Source organism: Lissotriton vulgaris, chromosome 8 (genome assembly GCF_964263255.1).
Source record: "Lissotriton vulgaris chromosome 8, aLisVul1.2, whole genome shotgun sequence".
Classification (NCBI taxonomy): Eukaryota; Metazoa; Chordata; class Amphibia; order Caudata; family Salamandridae; genus Lissotriton; species Lissotriton vulgaris.
In genome coordinates this window covers 807,983,296-808,006,920 of record NC_141696.1, presented here as the reverse complement: position 1 = coordinate 808,006,920, position 23,625 = coordinate 807,983,296, and positions in this window count along the sequence as shown.

Genomic DNA, 23,625 nt, shown 5'->3' with positions numbered 1-23,625 from the left:
ATTGACCATTTTTTCAACGTTCGACTGGTCCGGAGTCATCTTTTTTCATCAGAAAATTGATTTTTTGGACTCTACCAAAAATTATTCAAAATGTCATTTGGATTGGGCCTCATGTTGAATAACCACTTTTTAAACCCTCAAAGTGACCAAAATCGCCATTTTTACAGAGTTTTGCTTACTCAAAATCTTCAATTTTGACCAATTTCAGGCACAAAAATGACTTTAAACACACTTATTTTAGTTGAAAAAGTAATAATTCACACCCAACCCTCATTTAAAGTCAAAAGATTAAATGTTAAAATTTCATCAATATTGACCATTTTTTTAACGTTCGACTGGTCCGGAGTCATCGTTTTTCATCAGAAAATTGATTTTTTGGACTCTACCAAAAATGATTCAAAATTTCATTTGGATCGGGCCTCATGTTGAATAACCACTTTTTAAACCCTCACAGTGACCAAAATTGCCATTTTTACAGAGTTTTGCTTTTTCAAAATCTCCAATTTTGACCTATTTCAGGCACAGAAATGACTTTAAACACACTTATTTTAGTTGAAAAAGTAATAATTCACATTCAACCGTCATTTAAAGTCAAAAGATTACATGTTAAAATTTCATCAATATTGACCATTTTTTCAACGTTCGACTGGTCCGGAGTCATCGTTTTTCATCAGAAAATTGATTTTTTGGACTCTACCAAAAATGATTCCAAATGTCTTTTGGATCGGGTCTCATGTTGAATAACCACTTTTTAAACCCTCACAGTGACCAAAATTGCCATTTTTTACAGAGTTTTGCTTACTCAAAAGCTTCAATTTTGACAAATTCCAGGTACAGAAATGACTTTAAACACACTAATTTTAGTTGAAAAAGTAATATTTCACATCCAACCCTCATTTAAAGTCAAAAGATTACATGTTAAAATTTCATCAATATTGACCATTTTTTCAACGTTCGACTGGTCCGGGGTCATCGTTTTTCATCAGAAAATTGATTGTTTTGGACTCTACCAAAAATGATTCAAAATCTCATTTGGATCGGGCCTCATGTTGAATAACCACTTTTTAAACCCTCAAAGTGACCAAAATCGTAATTTTTACAGTTTTGCCTACTCAAAATCTTCAATTTTGACCAATTTCAGGCACAGAAATGACTTTAAACACACTTATTTTAGTTGAAAAAGTAATAATTCCCACCCAACCGTCATTTAAAGTAAAAAGATTAAATGTTATAATTTCATCAATATTGACCATTTTTTCAACGTTCGACTGGTCCGGAGTCATCGTTTTTCATCAGAAAATTGATTTTTTGGACTCTACCAAAAATGATTCAAAATGTCTTTTGGATCGGGTCTCATGTTGAATAACCACTTTTTAAGCCCTCACAGTGACCAAAATTGTCATTTTTTATAGAGTTTTGCTTACTCAAAAGCTTCAATTTTGACCAATGTTTCAGGCACAGGAATGACTTTAAACACACTTATTTTAGTTGAAAAAGTATTAATTCACATCCAACCATCATTTAAAGTCAAAAGATTAAATGTTAAAATTTCATCAATATTGACCATTTTTTCAACGTTCGACTGGTCCGGGGTCATCGTTTTTCATCAGAAAATTGATTGTTTTGGACTCTACCAAAAATGATTCAAAATGTCATTTGGATCGGGCCTCATGTTGAATAACCACTTTTTAAACCCTCACAGTGACCAAAATTGCCATTTTTACAGACTTTTGATTACTCAAAATCTTCAATTTTTACAAATTTCAGGCACAGAAATGACTTTAAACACACTTATTTTAGTTGAAAAAGTAATAATTCACATCCAACCGTCATTTAAAGTCAAAAGATTAAATGTTAAAATTTCATCAATATTGACCATTTTTTCAACGTTCGACTGGTCCGGAGTCATCGTTTTTCATCAGAAAATTGATTTTTTGGACTCTACCAAAAATGATTCAAAATGTCTTTTGGATCGGGTCTCATGTTGAATAACCACTTTTTAAGCCCTCACAGTGACCAAAATTGCCATTTTTTACAGAGTTTTGCTTACTCAAAAGCTTCAATTTTGACCAATGTTTCAGGCACAGGAATGACTTTAAACACACTTATTTTAGTTGAAAAAGTATTAATTCACATCCAACCATCATTTAAAGTCAAAAGATTAAATGTTAAAATTTCATCAATATTGACCATTTTTTCAACGTTCGACTGGTCCGGGGTCATCGTTTTTCATCAGAAAATTGATTTTTTGGACTCTACCAAAAATGATTCAAAATGTCATTTGGATCGGGCCTCATGTTGAATAACCACTTTTTAAACCCTCACAGTGACCAAAATCGCCATTCTTACAGAGTTTTGCTTACTCAAAATCTTCAATTTTGACAAATTTCAGGCACAGAAATGACTTTAAACACACTTATTTTAGTTGAAAAAGTAATACTTCACATCCAACCATCATTTAAAGTCAAAAGATTAAATGTTAAAATTTCATCAATATTGACCAATTTTTTCAACGTTCGACTGGTCCGGGGTCATTGTTTTTCATCAGAAAATTGATTTTTTGGACTCTACCAAAAATGATTCAAAATGTCATTTGGATCGGGCCTCATGTTGAATAACCACTTTTTAAACCCTCACAGTGACCAAAATCGCCATTCTTACAGAGTTTTGCTTACTCAAAATCTTCAATTTTGACCAATTTCAGGCACAGAAATGACTTTAAACACACTTATTTTAGTTGAAAAAATAATAATTCACATCCAACCGTCATTTAAAGTCAAATGATTAAATGTGAAAATTTCATCAATATTGACCATTTTTTCAACGTTCGACTGGTCCGGAGTCATCTTTTTTCATCAGAAAATTGATTTTTTGGACTCTACCAAAAATTATTCAAAATGTCATTTGGATTGGGCCTCATGTTGAATAACCACTTTTTAAACCCTCAAAGTGACCAAAATCGCCATTTTTACAGAGTTTTGCTTTTTCAAAATCTCCAATTTTGACCTATTTCAGGCACAGAAATGACTTTAAACACACTTATTTTAGTTGAAAAAGTAATAATTCACATTCAACCGTCATTTAAAGTCAAAAGATTACATGTTAAAATTTCATCAATATTGACCATTTTTTCAACGTTCGACTGGTCCGGAGTCATCGTTTTTCATCAGAAAATTGATTTTTTGGACTCTACCAAAAATGATTCCAAATGTCTTTTGGATCGGGTCTCATGTTGAATAACCACTTTTTAAACCCTCACAGTGACCAAAATTGCCATTTTTTACAGAGTTTTGCTTACTCAAAAGCTTCAATTTTGACAAATTTCAGGTACAGAAATGACTTTAAACACACTAATTTTAGTTGAAAAAGTAATATTTCACATCCAACCCTCATTTAAAGTCAAAAGATTAAATGTTAAAATTTCATCAATATTGACCATTTTTTCAACGTTCGACTGGTCCGGGGTCATCGTTTTTCATCAGAAAATTGATTGTTTTGGACTCTACCAAAAATGATTCAAAATCTCATTTGGATCGGGCCTCATGTTGAATAACCACTTTTTAAACCCTCAAAGTGACCAAAATCGTAATTTTTACAGTTTTGCCTACTCAAAATCTTCAATTTTGACCAATTTCAGGGACAGAAATGACTTTAAACACACTTATTTTAGTTGAAAAAGTAATAATTCCCACCCAACCGTCATTTAAAGTAAAAAGATTAAATGTTAAAATTTCATCAATATTGACCATTTTTTCAACGTTCGACTGGTCCGGAGTCATCGTTTTTCATCAGAAAATTGATTTTTTGGACTCTACCAAAAATGATTCAAAATGTCTTTTGGATCGGGTCTCATGTTGAATAACCACTTTTTAAGCCCTCACAGTGACCAAAATTGCCATTTTTTACAGAGTTTTGCTTACTCAAAAGCTTCAATTTTGACCAATGTTTCAGGCACAGGAATGACTTTAAACACACTTATTTTAGTTGAAAAAGTATTAATTCACATCCAACCATCATTTAAAGTCAAAAGATTAAATGTTAAAATTTCATCAATATTGACCATTTTTTCAACGTTCGACTGGTCCGGGGTCATCGTTTTTCATCAGAAAATTGATTGTTTTGGACTCTACCAAAAATGATTCAAAATGTCATTTGGATCGGGCCTCATGTTGAATAACCACTTTTTAAACCCTCACAGTGACCAAAATTGCCATTTTTACAGACTTTTGATTACTCAAAATCTTCAATTTTTACAAATTTCAGGCACAGAAATGACTTTAAACACACTTATTTTAGTTGAAAAAGTAATAATTCACATCCAACCGTCATTTAAAGTCAAAAGATTAAATGTTAAAATTTCATCAATATTGACCATTTTTTCAACGTTCGACTGGTCCGGAGTCATCGTTTTTCATCAGAAAATTGATTTTTTGGACTCTACCAAAAATGATTCAAAATGTCTTTTGGATCGGGTCTCATGTTGAATAACCACTTTTTAAGCCCTCACAGTGACCAAAATTGCCATTTTTTACAGAGTTTTGCTTACTCAAAAGCTTCAATTTTGACCAATGTTTCAGGCACAGGAATGACTTTAAACACACTTATTTTAGTTGAAAAAGTATTAATTCACATCCAACCATCATTTAAAGTCAAAAGATTAAATGTTAAAATTTCATCAATATTGACCATTTTTTCAACGTTCGACTGGTCCGGGGTCATCGTTTTTCATCAGAAAATTGATTTTTTGGACTCTACCAAAAATGATTCAAAATGTCATTTGGATCGGGCCTCATGTTGAATAACCACTTTTTAAACCCTCACAGTGACCAAAATCGCCATTCTTACAGAGTTTTGCTTACTCAAAATCTTCAATTTTGACAAATTTCAGGCACAGAAATGACTTTAAACACACTTATTTTAGTTGAAAAAGTAATAATTCACATCCAACCATCATTTAAAGTCAAAAGATTAAATGTTAAAATTTCATTAATATTGACCAATTTTTTCAACGTTCGACTGGTCCGGGGTCATCGTTTTTCATCAGAAAATTGATTTTTTGGACTCTACCAAAAATGATTCAAAATCTCATTTGGATCGGGCCTCATGTTGAATAACCACTTTTTAAACCCTCACAGTGACCAAAATCGCCATTCTTACAGAGTTTTGCTTACTCAAAATCTTCAATTTTGACCAATTTCAGGCACAGAAATGACTTTAAACACACTTATTTTAGTTGAAAAAATAATAATTCACATCCAACCGACATTTAAAGTCAAAAGATTAAATGTTAAAATTTCATCAATATTGACGATTTTTGGAACGTTCGACTGGTCTGGGGTCATCGTTTTTCATCAGAAAATTGATTTTTTGGACTCTACCAAAAATGATTCAAAATCTCATTTGGATCGGGCCTCATGTTGAATACCCACTTTTTAAACCCTCACAGTGACCAAAATTGCCATTTTTACAGAGTTTTGTTTAATCAAAATCTTCAATTTTGACCAATCTCAGGCACAGAAATGACTTTAAACACACTTATTTTAGTTGAAAAAGTAATAATTCACATCCAACCGTCATTTAAAGTCAAAAGATTAAATGTTGAAATGTCATCAATACTGACCATTTTTGGAACGTTCGACTGGTCCAGGGTCATCGTTTTTCATCAGAAAAGTGATTTTTTGGACTCTACCAAAAATTATTCAAAATTTCATTTGGATCGGGCCTCATGTTGAATACCCACTTTTTAAACCCTCACAGTGACCAAAATTGCCATTTTTACAGAGTTTTGCTTAATCAAAATCTTCAATTTTGACCAATCTCAGGCACAGAAATGACTTTAAACACACTTATTTTAGTTGAAAAAATAATAATTCACATCCAACCGTCATTTAAAGTCAAAAGATTAAATGTGAAAATTTCATCAATATTGACCATTTTTTCAACGTTCGACTGGTCCGGAGTCATCTTTTTTCATCAGAAAATTGATTTTTTGGACTCTACCAAAAATTATTCAAAATGTCATTTGGATTGGGCCTCATGTTGAATAACCACTTTTTAAACCCTCAAAGTGACCAAAATCGCCATTTTTACAGAGTTTTGCTTTTTCAAAATCTCCAATTTTGACCTATTTCAGGCACAGAAATGACTTTAAACACACTTATTTTAGTTGAAAAAGTAATAATTCACATTCAACCGTCATTTAAAGTCAAAAGATTACATGTTAAAATTTCATCAATATTGACCATTTTTTCAACGTTCGACTGGTCCGGGGTCATCGTTTTTCATCAGAAAATTGATTGTTTTGGACTCTACCAAAAATGATTCAAAATCTCATTTGGATCGGGCCTCATGTTGAATAACCACTTTTTAAACCCTCAAAGTGACCAAAATCGTCATTTTTACAGTTTTGCCTACTCAAAATCTTCAATTTTGACCAATTTCAGGCACAGAAATGACTTTAAACACACTTATTTTAGTTGAAAAAGTAATAATTCCCACCCAACCGTCATTTAAAGTAAAAAGATTAAATGTTAAAATTTTATCAATATTGACCATTTTTTCAACGTTCGACTGGTCCGGGGTCATCGTTTTTCATCAGAAAATTGATTGTTTTGGACTCTACCAAAAATGATTCAAAATGTCATTTGGATCGGGCCTCATGTTGAATAACCACTTTTTAAACCCTCACAGTGACCAAAATTGCCATTTTTACAGACTTTTGATTACTCAAAATCTTCAATTTTTACAAATTTCAGGCACAGAAATGACTTTAAACACACTTATTTTAGTTGAAAAAGTAATAATTCACATCCAACCGTCATTTAAAGTCAAAAGATTAAATGTTAAAATTTCATCAATATTGACCATTTTTTCAACGTTCGACTGGTCCGGAGTCATCGTTTTTCATCAGAAAATTGATTTTTTGGACTCTACCAAAAATGATTCAAAATGTCATTTGGATTGGGCCTCATGTTGAATAACCACTTTTTAAACCCTCAAAGTGACCAAAATCACAATTTTTACAGAGTTTTGCTTACTCAAAATCTCCAATTTTGACTAATTTCAGGCACAGAAATGACTTTACACACACTTATTTTAGTTGAAAAAGTAATAATTCACATCCAACCGTCATTTAAAGTCAAAAGATTAAATGTTAAAATTTCATCAATATTGACCATTTTTTCAACGTTCGACTGGTCCGGAGTCATCGTTTTTCATCAGAAAATTGATTTTTTGGACTCTACCAAAAATGATTCAAAATGTCTTTTGGATCGGGTCTCATGTTGAATAACCACTTTTTAAGCCCTCACAGTGACCAAAATTGCCATTTTTTACAGAGTTTTGCTTACTCAAAAGCTTCAATTTTGACCAATGTTTCAGGCACAGGAATGACTTTAAACACACTTATTTTAGTTGAAAAAGTATTAATTCACATCCAACCATCATTTAAAGTCAAAAGATTAAATGTTAAAATTTCATCAATATTGACCACTTTTTTCAACGTTCGACTGGTCCGGGGTCATCGTTTTTCATCAGAAAATTGATTTTTTGGACTCTACCAAAAATGATTCAAAATGTCATTTGGATCGGGCCTCATGTTGAATAACCACTTTTTAAACCCTCACAGTGACCAAAATCGCCATTCTTACAGAGTTTTGCTTACTCAAAATCTTCAATTTTGACAAATTTCAGGCACAGAAATGACTTTAAACACACTTATTTTAGTTGAAAAAGTAATAATTCACATCCAACCATCATTTAAAGTCAAAAGATTAAATGTTAAAATTTCATCAATATTGACCAATTTTTTCAACGTTCGACTGGTCCGGGGTCATCGTTTTTCATCAGAAAATTTATTTTTTTGGACTCTACCAAAAATGATTCAAAATGTCATTTGGATCGGGCCTCATGTTGAATAACCACTTTTTAAACCCTCACAGTGACCAAAATCGCCATTCTTACAGAGTTTGGCTTACTCAAAATCTTCAATTTTGACCAATTTCAGGCACAGAAATGACTTTAAACACACTTATTTTAGTTGAAAAAATAATAATTCACATCCAACCGTCATTTAAAGTCAAAAGATTAAATGTTAAAATTTCATCAATATTGACCATTTTTTTAACGTTCGACTGGTCCGGAGTCATCGTTTTTCATCAGAAAATTGATTTTTGGGACTCTACCAAAAATGATTCAAAATTTCATTTGGATCGGGCCTCATGTTGAATAACCACTTTTTAAACCCTCACAGTGACCGAAATTGCCATTTTTACAGAGTTTTGCTTATTCGAAAATCTCCAATTTTGACCTATTTCAGGCACAGAAATGACTTTAAACACACTTATTTTAGTTGAAAAAGTAATAATTCACATTCAACCGTCATTTAAAGTCAAAAGATTAAATGTTAAAATTTCATCAATATTGACCATTTTTTCAACGTTCGACTGGTCCGGGGTCATCGTTTTTCATCAGAAAATTGATTTTTTGGACTCTACCAAAAATGATTCAAAATGTCATTTGGATCGGGCCTCATGTTGAATAACCACTTTTTAAACCCTCACAGTGACCAAAATCGCCATTCTTACAGAGTTTTGCTTACTCAAAATCTTCAATTTTGACAAATTTCAGGCACAGAAATGACTTTAAACACACTTATTTTAGTTGAAAAAGTAATAATTCACATCCAACCATCATTTAAAGTCAAAAGATTAAATGTTAAAATTTCATTAATATTGACCAATATTTTCAACGTTCGACTGGTCCGGGGTCATCGTTTTTCATCAGAAAATTGATTTTTTGGACTCTACCAAAAATGATTCAAAATCTCATTTGGATCGGGCCTCATGTTGAATAACCACTTTTTAAACCCTCACAGTGACCAAAATCGCCATTCTTACAGAGTTTTGCTTACTCAAAATCTTCAATTTTGACCAATTTCAGGCACAGAAATGACTTTAAACACACTTATTTTAGTTGAAAAAATAATAATTCACATCCAACCGACATTTAAAGTCAAAAGATTAAATGTTAAAATTTCATCAATATTGACGATTTTTGGAACGTTCGACTGGTCTGGGGTCATCGTTTTTCATCAGAAAATTGATTTTTTGGACTCTACCAAAAATGATTCAAAATCTCATTTGGATCGGGCCTCATGTTGAATACCCACTTTTTAAACCCTCACAGTGACCAAAATTGCCATTTTTACAGAGTTTTGTTTAATCAAAATCTTCAATTTTGACCAATCTCAGGCACAGAAATGACTTTAAACACACTTATTTTAGTTGAAAAAGTAATAATTCACATCCAACCGTCATTTAAAGTCAAAAGATTAAATGTTGAAATGTCATCAATACTGACCATTTTTGGAACGTTCGACTGGTCCAGGGTCATCGTTTTTCATCAGAAAAGTGATTTTTTGGACTCTACCAAAAATTATTCAAAATTTCATTTGGATCGGGCCTCATGTTGAATACCCACTTTTTAAACCCTCACAGTGACCAAAATTGCCATTTTTACAGAGTTTTGCTTAATCAAAATCTTCAATTTTGACCAATCTCAGGCACAGAAATGACTTTAAACACACTTATTTTAGTTGAAAAAATAATAATTCACATCCAACCGTCATTTAAAGTCAAAAGATTAAATGTGAAAATTTCATCAATATTGACCATTTTTTCAACGTTCGACTGGTCCGGAGTCATCTTTTTTCATCAGAAAATTGATTTTTTGGACTCTACCAAAAATTATTCAAAATGTCATTTGGATTGGGCCTCATGTTGAATAACCACTTTTTAAACCCTCAAAGTGACCAAAATCGCCATTTTTACAGAGTTTTGCTTTTTCAAAATCTCCAATTTTGACCTATTTCAGGCACAGAAATGACTTTAAACACACTTATTTTAGTTGAAAAAGTAATAATTCACATTCAACCGTCATTTAAAGTCAAAAGATTACATGTTAAAATTTCATCAATATTGACCATTTTTTCAACGTTCGACTGGTCCGGGGTCATCGTTTTTCATCAGAAAATTGATTGTTTTGGACTCTACCAAAAATGATTCAAAATCTCATTTGGATCGGGCCTCATGTTGAATAACCACTTTTTAAACCCTCACAGTGACCAAAATCGTCATTTTTACAGACTTTTGATTACTCAAAATCTTCAATTTTTACAAATTTCAGGCACAGAAATGACTTTAAACACACTTATTTTAGTTGAAAAAGTAATAATTCACATCCAACCGTCATTTAAAGTCAAAAGATTAAATGTTAAAATTTCATCAATATTGACCATTTTTTCAACGTTCGACTGGTCCGGAGTCATCGTTTTTCATCAGAAAATTGATTTTTTGGACTCTACCAAAAATGATTCAAAATGTCATTTGGATTGGGCCTCATGTTGAATAACCACTTTTTAAACCCTCAAAGTGACCAAAATCACAATTTTTACAGAGTTTTGCTTACTCAAAATCTCCAATTTTGACTAATTTCAGGCACAGAAATGACTTTACACACACTTATTTTAGTTGAAAAAGTAATAATTCACATCCAACCGTCATTTAAAGTCAAAAGATTAAATGTTAAAATTTCATCAATATTGACCATTTTTTCAACGTTCGACTGGTCCGGAGTCATCGTTTTTCATCAGAAAATTGATTTTTTGGACTCTACCAAAAATGATTCAAAATGTCTTTTGGATCGGGTCTCATGTTGAATAACCACTTTTTAAGCCCTCACAGTGACCAAAATTGCCATTTTTTACAGAGTTTTGCTTACTCAAAAGCTTCAATTTTGACCAATGTTTCAGGCACAGGAATGACTTTAAACACACTTATTTTAGTTGAAAAAGTATTAATTCACATCCAACCATCATTTAAAGTCAAAAGATTAAATGTTAAAATTTCATCAATATTGACCACTTTTTTCAACGTTCGACTGGTCCGGGGTCATCGTTTTTCATCAGAAAATTGATTTTTTGGACTCTACCAAAAATGATTCAAAATGTCATTTGGATCGGGCCTCATGTTGAATAACCACTTTTTAAACCCTCACAGTGACCAAAATCGCCATTCTTACAGAGTTTTGCTTACTCAAAATCTTCAATTTTGACAAATTTCAGGCACAGAAATGACTTTAAACACACTTATTTTAGTTGAAAAAGTAATAATTCACATCCAACCATCATTTAAAGTCAAAAGATTAAATGTTAAAATTTCATCAATATTGACCAATTTTTTCAACGTTCGACTGGTCCGGGGTCATCGTTTTTCATCAGAAAATTTATTTTTTTGGACTCTACCAAAAATGATTCAAAATGTCATTTGGATCGGGCCTCATGTTGAATAACCACTTTTTAAACCCTCACAGTGACCAAAATCGCCATTCTTACAGAGTTTGGCTTACTCAAAATCTTCAATTTTGACCAATTTCAGGCACAGAAATGACTTTAAACACACTTATTTTAGTTGAAAAAATAATAATTCACATCCAACCGTCATTTAAAGTCAAAAGATTAAATGTTAAAATTTCATCAATATTGACCATTTTTTTAACGTTCGACTGGTCCGGAGTCATCGTTTTTCATCAGAAAATTGATTTTTGGGACTCTACCAAAAATGATTCAAAATTTCATTTGGATCGGGCCTCATGTTGAATAACCACTTTTTAAACCCTCACAGTGACCGAAATTGCCATTTTTACAGAGTTTTGCTTATTCGAAAATCTCCAATTTTGACCTATTTCAGGCACAGAAATGACTTTAAACACACTTATTTTAGTTGAAAAAGTAATAATTCACATTCAACCGTCATTTAAAGTCAAAAGATTAAATGTTAAAATTTCATCAATATTGACCATTTTTTCAACGTTCGACTGGTCCGGGGTCATCGTTTTTCATCAGAAAATTGATTTTTTGGACTCTACCAAAAATGATTCAAAATGTCATTTGGATCGGGCCTCATGTTGAATAACCACTTTTTAAACCCTCACAGTGACCAAAATCGCCATTCTTACAGAGTTTTGCTTACTCAAAATCTTCAATTTTGACAAATTTCAGGCACAGAAATGACTTTAAACACACTTATTTTAGTTGAAAAAGTAATAATTCACATCCAACCATCATTTAAAGTCAAAAGATTAAATGTTAAAATTTCATTAATATTGACCAATTTTTTCAACGTTCGACTGGTCCGGGGTCATCGTTTTTCATCAGAAAATTGATTTTTTGGACTCTACCAAAAATGATTCAAAATCTCATTTGGATCGGGCCTCATGTTGAATAACCACTTTTTAAACCCTCACAGTGACCAAAATCGCCATTCTTACAGAGTTTTGCTTACTCAAAATCTTCAATTTTGACCAATTTCAGGCACAGAAATGACTTTAAACACACTTATTTTAGTTGAAAAAATAATAATTCACATCCAACCGACATTTAAAGTCAAAAGATTAAATGTTAAAATTTCATCAATATTGACGATTTTTGGAACGTTCGACTGGTCTGGGGTCATCGTTTTTCATCAGAAAATTGATTTTTTGGACTCTACCAAAAATGATTCAAAATCTCATTTGGATCGGGCCTCATGTTGAATACCCACTTTTTAAACCCTCACAGTGACCAAAATTGCCATTTTTACAGAGTTTTGTTTAATCAAAATCTTCAATTTTGACCAATCTCAGGCACAGAAATGACTTTAAACACACTTATTTTAGTTGAAAAAGTAATAATTCACATCCAACCGTCATTTAAAGTCAAAAGATTAAATGTTGAAATGTCATCAATACTGACCATTTTTGGAACGTTCGACTGGTCCAGGGTCATCGTTTTTCATCAGAAAAGTGATTTTTTGGACTCTACCAAAAATTATTCAAAATTTCATTTGGATCGGGCCTCATGTTGAATACCCACTTTTTAAACCCTCACAGTGACCAAAATTGCCATTTTTACAGAGTTTTGCTTAATCAAAATCTTCAATTTTGACCAATCTCAGGCACAGAAATGACTTTAAACACACTTATTTTAGTTGAAAAAATAATAATTCACATCCAACCGTCATTTAAAGTCAAAAGATTAAATGTGAAAATTTCATCAATATTGACCATTTTTTCAACGTTCGACTGGTCCGGAGTCATCTTTTTTCATCAGAAAATTGATTTTTTGGACTCTACCAAAAATTATTCAAAATGTCATTTGGATTGGGCCTCATGTTGAATAACCACTTTTTAAACCCTCAAAGTGACCAAAATCGCCATTTTTACAGAGTTTTGCTTTTTCAAAATCTCCAATTTTGACCTATTTCAGGCACAGAAATGACTTTAAACACACTTATTTTAGTTGAAAAAGTAATAATTCACATTCAACCGTCATTTAAAGTCAAAAGATTACATGTTAAAATTTCATCAATATTGACCATTTTTTCAACGTTCGACTGGTCCGGGGTCATCGTTTTTCATCAGAAAATTGATTGTTTTGGACTCTACCAAAAATGATTCAAAATCTCATTTGGATCGGGCCTCATGTTGAATAACCACTTTTTAAACCCTCAAAGTGACCAAAATCGTCATTTTTACAGTTTTGCCTACTCAAAATCTTCAATTTTGACCAATTTCAGGCACAGAAATGACTTTAAACACACTTATTTTAGTTGAAAAAGTAATAATTCCCACCCAACCGTCATTTAAAGTAAAAAGATTAAATGTTAAAATTTTATCAATATTGACCATTTTTTCAACGTTCGACTGGTCCGGGGTCATCGTTTTTCATCAGAAAATTGATTGTTTTGGACTCTACCAAAAATGATTCAAAATGTCATTTGGATCGGGCCTCATGTTGAATAACCACTTTTTAAACCCTCACAGTGACCAAAATTGCCATTTTTACAGACTTTTGATTACTCAAAATCTTCAATTTTTACAAATTTCAGGCACAGAAATGACTTTAAACACACTTATTTTAGTTGAAAAAGTAATAATTCACATCCAACCGTCATTTAAAGTCAAAAGATTAAATGTTAAAATTTCATCAATATTGACCATTTTTTCAACGTTCGACTGGTCCGGAGTCATCGTTTTTCATCAGAAAATTGATTTTTTGGACTCTACCAAAAATGATTCAAAATGTCATTTGGATTGGGCCTCATGTTGAATAACCACTTTTTAAACCCTCAAAGTGACCAAAATCACAATTTTTACAGAGTTTTGCTTACTCAAAATCTCCAATTTTGACTAATTTCAGGCACAGAAATGACTTTACACACACTTATTTTAGTTGAAAAAGTAATAATTCACATCCAACCGTCATTTAAAGTCAAAAGATTAAATGTTAAAATTTCATCAATATTGACCATTTTTTCAACGTTCGACTGGTCCGGAGTCATCGTTTTTCATCAGAAAATTGATTTTTTGGACTCTACCAAAAATGATTCAAAATGTCTTTTGGATCGGGTCTCATGTTGAATAACCACTTTTTAAGCCCTCACAGTGACCAAAATTGCCATTTTTTACAGAGTTTTGCTTACTCAAAAGCTTCAATTTTGACCAATGTTTCAGGCACAGGAATGACTTTAAACACACTTATTTTAGTTGAAAAAGTATTAATTCACATCCAACCATCATTTAAAGTCAAAAGATTAAATGTTAAAATTTCATCAATATTGACCACTTTTTTCAACGTTCGACTGGTCCGGGGTCATCGTTTTTCATCAGAAAATTGATTTTTTGGACTCTACCAAAAATGATTCAAAATGTCATTTGGATCGGGCCTCATGTTGAATAACCACTTTTTAAACCCTCACAGTGACCAAAATCGCCATTCTTACAGAGTTTTGCTTACTCAAAATCTTCAATTTTGACAAATTTCAGGCACAGAAATGACTTTAAACACACTTATTTTAGTTGAAAAAGTAATAATTCACATCCAACCATCATTTAAAGTCAAAAGATTAAATGTTAAAATTTCATCAATATTGACCAATTTTTTCAACGTTCGACTGGTCCGGGGTCATCGTTTTTCATCAGAAAATTTATTTTTTTGGACTCTACCAAAAATGATTCAAAATGTCATTTGGATCGGGCCTCATGTTGAATAACCACTTTTTAAACCCTCACAGTGACCAAAATCGCCATTCTTACAGAGTTTGGCTTACTCAAAATCTTCAATTTTGACCAATTTCAGGCACAGAAATGACTTTAAACACACTTATTTTAGTTGAAAAAATAATAATTCACATCCAACCGTCATTTAAAGTCAAAAGATTAAATGTTAAAATTTCATCAATATTGACCATTTTTTTAACGTTCGACTGGTCCGGAGTCATCGTTTTTCATCAGAAAATTGATTTTTGGGACTCTACCAAAAATGATTCAAAATTTCATTTGGATCGGGCCTCATGTTGAATAACCACTTTTTAAACCCTCACAGTGACCGAAATTGCCATTTTTACAGAGTTTTGCTTATTCGAAAATCTCCAATTTTGACCTATTTCAGGCACAGAAATGACTTTAAACACACTTATTTTAGTTGAAAAAGTAATAATTCACATTCAACCGTCATTTAAAGTCAAAAGATTAAATGTTAAAATTTCATCAATATTGACCATTTTTTCAATGTTCGACCGGTCCGGAGTCATCGTTTTTCATCAGAAAATTGATTTTTTGGACTCTACCAAAAATGATTCCAAATGTCTTTTGAATCGGGTCTCATGTTGAATAACCACTTTTTAAACCCTCACAGTGACCAAAATTGCCATTTTTTACAGAGTTTTGCTTACTCAAAATCTTCAATTTTGACAAATTTCAGGCACAGAAATGACTTTAAACACACTTATTTTAGTTGAAAAAGTAATACTTCACATCCAACCATCATTTAAAGTCAAAAGATTAAATGTTAAAATTTCATCAATATTGACCAATTTTTTCAACGTTCGACTGGTCCGGGGTCATTGTTTTTCATCAGAAAATTGATTGTTTTGGACTCTACCAAAAATGATTCAAAATGTCATTTGGATCGGGCCTCATGTTGAATAACCACTTTTTAAACCCTCACAGTGACCAAAATCGCCATTCTTACAGAGTTTTGCTTACTCAAAATCTTCAATTTTGACCAATTTCAGGCACAGAAATGACTTTAAACACACTTATTTTAGTTGAAAAAATAATAATTCACATCCAACCGTCATTTAAAGTCAAATGATTAAATGTGAAAATTTCATCAATATTGACCATTTTTTCAACGTTCGACTGGTCCGGAGTCATCTTTTTTCATCAGAAAATTGATTTTTTGGACTCTACCAAAAATTATTCAAAATGTCATTTGGATTGGGCCTCATGTTGAATAACCACTTTTTAAACCCTCAAAGTGACCAAAATCGCCATTTTTACAGAGTTTTGCTTTTTCAAAATCTCCAATTTTGACCTATTTCAGGCACAGAAATGACTTTAAACACACTTATTTTAGTTGAAAAAGTAATAATTCACATTCAACCGTCATTTAAAGTCAAAAGATTACATGTTAAAATTTCATCAATATTGACCATTTTTTCAACGTTCGACTGGTCCGGAGTCATCGTTTTTCATCAGAAAATTGATTTTTTGGACTCTACCAAAAATGATTCCAAATGTCTTTTGGATCGGGTCTCATGTTGAATAACCACTTTTTAAACCCTCACAGTGACCAAAATTGCCATTTTTTACAGAGTTTTGCTTACTCAAAAGCTTCAATTTTGACAAATTTCAGGTACAGAAATGACTTTAAACACACTAATTTTAGTTGAAAAAGTAATATTTCACATCCAACCCTCATTTAAAGTCAAAAGATTAAATGTTAAAATTTCATCAATATTGACCATTTTTTCAACGTTCGACTGGTCCGGGGTCATCGTTTTTCATCAGAAAATTGATTGTTTTGGACTCTACCAAAAATGATTCAAAATCTCATTTGGATCGGGCCTCATGTTGAATAACCACTTTTTAAACCCTCAAAGTGACCAAAATCGTCATTTTTACAGTTTTGCCTACTCAAAATCTTCAATTTTGACCAATTTCAGGCACAGAAATGACTTTAAACACACTTATTTTAGTTGAAAAAGTAATAATTCACACCCAACCGTCATTTAAAGTCAAAAGATTAAATGTTAAAATTTCATCAATATTGACCATTTTTTTAACGTTCGACTGGTCCGGAGTCATCGTTTTTCATCAGAAAATTGATTTTTGGGACTCTACCAAAAATGATTCAAAATTTCATTTGGATCGGGCCTCATGTTGAATAACCACTTTTTAAACCCTCACAGTGACCAAAATTGCCATTTTTACAGAGTTTTGCTTATTCGAAAATCTCCAATTTTGACCTATTTCAGGCACAGAAATGACTTTAAACACACTTATTTTAGTTGAAAAAGTAATAATTCACATTCAACCGTCATTTAAAGTCAAAAGATTAAATGTTAAAATTTCATCAATATTGACCATTTTTTCAATGTTCGACCGGTCCGGAGTCATCGTTTTTCATCAGAAAATTGATTTTTTGGACTCTACCAAAAATGATTCCAAATGTCTTTTGAATCGGGTCTCATGTTGAATAACCACTTTTTAAACCCTCACAGTGACCAAAATTGCCATTTTTTACAGAGTTTTGCTTACTCAAAAGCTTCAATTTTGACAAATTTCAGGTACAGAAATGACTTTAAACACACTAATTTTAGTTGAAAAAGTAATATTTCACATCCAACCCTCATTTAAAGTCAAAAGATTAAATGTTAAAATTTCATCAATATTGACCATTTTTTCAACGTTCGACTGGTCCGGGGTCATCGTTTTTCATCAGAAAATTGATTGTTTTGGACTCTACCAAAAATGATTCAAAATCTCATTTGGATCGGGCCTCATGTTGAATAACCACTTTTTAAACCCTCAAAGTGACCAAAATCGTCATTTTTACAGTTTTGCCTACTCAAAATCTTCAATTTTGACCAATTTCAGGCACAGAAATGACTTTAAACACACTTATTTTAGTTGAAAAAGTAATAATTCCCACCCAACCGTCATTTAAAGTAAAAAGATTAAATGTTAAAATTTCATCAATATTGACCATTTTTTCAACGTTCGACTGGTCCGGAGTCATCGTTTTTCATCAGAAAATTGATTTTTTGGACTCTACCAAAAATGATTCAAAATGTCTTTTGGATCGGGTCTCATGTTGAATAACCACTTTTTAAGCCCTCACAGTGACCAAAATTGCCATTTTTTACAGAGTTTTGCTTACTCAAAAGCTTCAATTTTGACCAATGTTTCAGGCACAGGAATGACTTTAAACACACTTATTTTAGTTGAAAAAGTATTAATTCACATCCAACCATCATTTAAAGTCAAAAGATTAAATGTTAAAATTTCATCAATATTGACCATTTTTTCAACGTTCGACTGGTCCGGGGTCATCGTTTTTCATCAGAAAATTGATTGTTTTGGACTCTACCAAAAATGATTCAAAATGTCATTTGGATCGGGCCTCATGTTGAATAACCACTTTTTAAACCCTCACAGTGACCAAAATTGCCATTTTTACAGACTTTTGATTACTCAAAATCTTTAATTTTTACAAATTTCAGGCACAGAAATGACTTTAAACACACTTATTTTAGTTGAAAAAGTAATAATTCACATCCAACCGTCATTTAAAGTCAAAAGATTAAATGTTAAAATTTCATCAATATTGACCATTTTTTCAACGTTCGACTGGTCCGGAGTCATCGTTTTTCATCAGAAAATTGATTTTTTGGACTCTACCAAAAATGATTCAAAATGTCTTTTGGATCGGGTCTCATGTTGAATAACCACTTTTTAAGCCCTCACAGTGACCAAAATTGCCATTTTTTACAGAGTTTTGCTTACTCAAAAGCTTAAATTTTGACCAATGTTTCAGGCACAGGAATGACTTTAAACACACTTATTTTAGTTGAAAAAGTATTAATTCACATCCAACCATCATTTAAAGTCAAAAGATTAAATGTTAAAATTTCATCAATATTGACCATTTTTTCAACGTTCGACTGGTCCGGGGTCATCGTTTTTCATCAGAAAATTGATTTTTTGGACTCTACCAAAAATGATTCAAAATGTCATTTGGATCGGGCCTCATGTTGAATAACCACTTTTTAAACCCTCACAGTGACCAAAATCGCCATTCTTACAGAGTTTTGCTTACTCAAAATCTTCAATTTTGACAAATTTCAGGCACAGAAATGACTTTAAACACACTTATTTTAGTTGAAAAAGTAATAATTCACATCCAACCATCATTTAAAGTCAAAAGATTAAATGTTAAAATTTCATCAATATTGACCAATTTTTTCAACGTTCGACTGGTCCGGGGTCATTGTTTTTCATCAGAAAATTGATTTTTTGGACTCTACCAAAAATGATTCAAAATGTCATTTGGATCGGGCCTCATGTTGAATAACCACTTTTTAAACCCTCACAGTGACCAAAATCGCCATTCTTACAGAGTTTTGCTTACTCAAAATCTTCAATTTTGACCAATTTCTGGCACAGAAATGACTTTAAACACACTTATTTTAGTTGAAAAAATAATAATTCACATCCAACCGTCATTTAAAGTCAAAAGATTAAATGTGAAAATTTCATCAATATTGACCATTTTTTCAACGTTCGACTGGTCCGGAGTCATCTTTTTTCATCAGAAAATTGATTTTTTGGACTCTACCAAAAATTATTCAAAATGTCATTTGGATTGGGCCTCATGTTGAATAAGCACTTTTTAAACCCTCAAAGTGACCAAAATCGCCATTTTTACAGAGTTTTGCTTACTCAAAATCTTCAATTTTGACCAATTTCAGGCACAGAAATGACTTTAAACACACTTATTTTAGTTGAAAAAGTAATAATTCACATTCAACCGTCATTTAAAGTCAAAAGATTACATGTTAAAATTTCATCAATATTGACCATTTTTTCAACGTTCGACTGGTCCGGAGTCATCGTTTTTCATCAGAAAATTGATTTTTTGGACTCTACCAAAAATGATTCAAAATGTCTTTTGGATCGGGTCTCATGTTGAATAACCACTTTTTAAGCCCTCAAAGTGACCAAAATTGCCATTTTTTACAGAGTTTTGCTTACTCAAAAGCTTCAATTTTGACCAATGTTTCAGGCACAGAAATGACTTTAAACACACTTATTTTAGTTGAAAAAGTAATAATTCACATCCAACCGTCATTTAAAGTCAAAAGATTAAATTTTAAAATTTCATCAATATTGACCATTTTTTCAACGTTCGACTGGTCCGGGGTCATCGTTTTTCATCAGAAAATAGATTTTTTGGACTCTACCAAAAATGATTTTAAATGTCATTTGGATTGGGCCTAATGTTGAATAACCACTTTTTAAACCCTCAAAGTGACCAAAATCACCATTTGTACAGAGTTTTGCTTACTCAAAATCTTCACTTTTTACCAATTTCAGGCACAGAAATGACTTTAAACACACTTATTTTAGTTGAAAAAGTAATAATTCACATCCAACCGTCATTTAAAGTCAAAAGATTAAATGTGAAAATGTCATCAATATTGACCATTTTTTCAACGTTCGACTGGTCCGGAGTCATCTTTTTTCATCAGAAAATTGATTTTTTGGACTCTACCAAAAATTATTCAAAATGTCATTTGGATTGGGCCTCATGTTGAATAACCACTTTTTAAACCCTCAAAGTGACCAAAATCGCCATTTTTACAGAGTTTTGCTTACTCAAAATCTTCAATTTTGACCAATTTCAGGCACAGAAATGACTTTAAACACACTTATTTTAGTTGAAAAAGTAATAATTCACACCCAACCGTCATTTAAAGTCAAAAGATTAAATGTTAAAATTTCATCAATATTGACCATTTTTTTAACGTTCGACTGGCCCGGAGTCATCGTTTTTCATCAGAAAATTGATTTTTTGGACTCTACCAAAAATGATTCAAAATTTCATTTGGATCGGGCCTCATGTTGAATAACCACTTTTTAAACCCTCACAGTGAACAAAATTGCCATTTTTACAGAGTTTTGCTTTTTCAAAATCTCCAATTTTGATCTATTTCAGGCACAGAAATGACTTTAAACACACTTATTTTAGTTGAAAAAGTAATAATTCACATTCAACCGTCATTTAAAGTCAAAAGATTACATGTTAAAATTTCATCAATATTGACCATTTTTTCAACGTTCGACTGGTCCGGAGTCATCGTTTTTCATCAGAAAATTGATTTTTTGGACTCTACCAAAAATGATTCCAAATGTCTTTTGGATCGGGTCTCATGTTGAATAACCACTTTTTAAACCCTCACAGTGACCAAAATTGCCATTTTTTACAGAGTTTTGCTTACTCAAAAGCTTCAATTTTGACAAATTTCAGGTACAGAAATGACTTTAAACACACTAATTTTAGTTGAAAAAGTAATATTTCACATCCAACCCTCATTTAAAGTCAAAAGATTAAATGTTAAAATTTCATCAATATTGACCATTTTTTCAACGTTCGACTGGTCCGGGGTCATCGTTTTTCATCAGAAAATTGATTGTTTTGGACTCTACCAAAAATGATTCAAAATCTCATTTGGATCGGGCCTCATGTTGAATAACCACTTTTTAAACCCTCAAAGTGACCAAAATCGTCATTTTTACAGTTTTGCCTACTCAAAATCTTCAATTTTGACCAATTTCAGGCACAGAAATGACTTTAAACACACTTATTTTAGTTGAAAAAGTAATAATTCCCACCCAACCGTCATTTAAAGTAAAAAGATTAAATGTTAAAATTTTATCAATATTGACCATTTTTTCAACGTTCGACTGGTCCGGGGTCATCGTTTTTCATCAGAAAATTGATTGTTTTGGACTCTACCAAAAATGATTCAAAATGTCATTTGGATCGGGCCTCATGTTGAATAACCACTTTTTAAACCCTCACAGTGACCAAAATTGCCATTTTTACAGACTTTTGATTACTCAAAATCTTCAATTTTTACAAATTTCAGGCACAGAAATGACTTTAAACACACTTATTTTAGTTGAAAAAGTAATAATTCACATCCAACCGTCATTTAAAGTCAAAAGATTAAATGTTAAAATTTCATCAATATTGACCATTTTTTCAACGTTCGACTGGTCCGGAGTCATCGTTTTTCATCAGAAAATTGATTTTTTGGACTCTACCAAAAATGATTCAAAATGTCATTTGGATTGGGCCTCATGTTGAATAACCACTTTTTAAACCCTCAAAGTGACCAAAATCACAATTTTTACAGAGTTTTGCTTACTCAAAATCTCCAATTTTGACTAATTTCAGGCACAGAAATGACTTTACACACACTTATTTTAGTTGAAAAAGTAATAATTCACATCCAACCGTCATTTAAAGTCAAAAGATTAAATGTTAAAATTTCATCAATATTGACCATTTTTTCAACGTTCGACTGGTCCGGAGTCATCGTTTTTCATCAGAAAATTGATTTTTTGGACTCTACCAAAAATGATTCAAAATGTCTTTTGGATCGGGTCTCATGTTGAATAACCACTTTTTAAGCCCTCACAGTGACCAAAATTGCCATTTTTTACAGAGTTTTGCTTACTCAAAAGCTTCAATTTTGACCAATGTTTCAGGCACAGGAATGACTTTAAACACACTTATTTTAGTTGAAAAAGTATTAATTCACATCCAACCATCATTTAAAGTCAAAAGATTAAATGTTAAAATTTCATCAATATTGACCACTTTTTTCAACGTTCGACTGGTCCGGGGTCATCGTTTTTCATCAGAAAATTGATTTTTTGGACTCTACCAAAAATGATTCAAAATGTCATTTGGATCGGGCCTCATGTTGAATAACCACTTTTTAAACCCTCACAGTGACCAAAATCGCCATTCTTACAGAGTTTTGCTTACTCAAAATCTTCAATTTTGACAAATTTCAGGCACAGAAATGACTTTAAACACACTTATTTTAGTTGAAAAAGTAATAATTCACATCCAACCATCATTTAAAGTCAAAAGATTAAATGTTAAAATTTCATCAATATTGACCAATTTTTTCAACGTTCGACTGGTCCGGGGTCATCGTTTTTCATCAGAAAATTTATTTTTTTGGACTCTACCAAAAATGATTCAAAATGTCATTTGGATCGGGCCTCATGTTGAATAACCACTTTTTAAACCCTCACAGTGACCAAAATCGCCATTCTTACAGAGTTTGGCTTACTCAAAATCTTCAATTTTGACCAATTTCAGGCACAGAAATGACTTTAAACACACTTATTTTAGTTGAAAAAATAATAATTCACATCCAACCGTCATTTAAAGTCAAAAGATTAAATGTGAAAATTTCATCAATATTGACCATTTTTTCAACGTTCGACTGGTCCGGAGTCATCTTTTTTCATCAGAAAATTGATTTTTTGGACTCTACCAAAAATTATTCAAAATGTCATTTGGATTGGGCCTCATGTTGAATAACCACTTTTTAAACCCTCAAAGTGACCAAAATCGCCATTTTTACAGAGTTTTGCTTACTCAAAATCTTCAATTTTGACCAATTTCAGGCACAGAAATGACTTTAAACACACTTATTT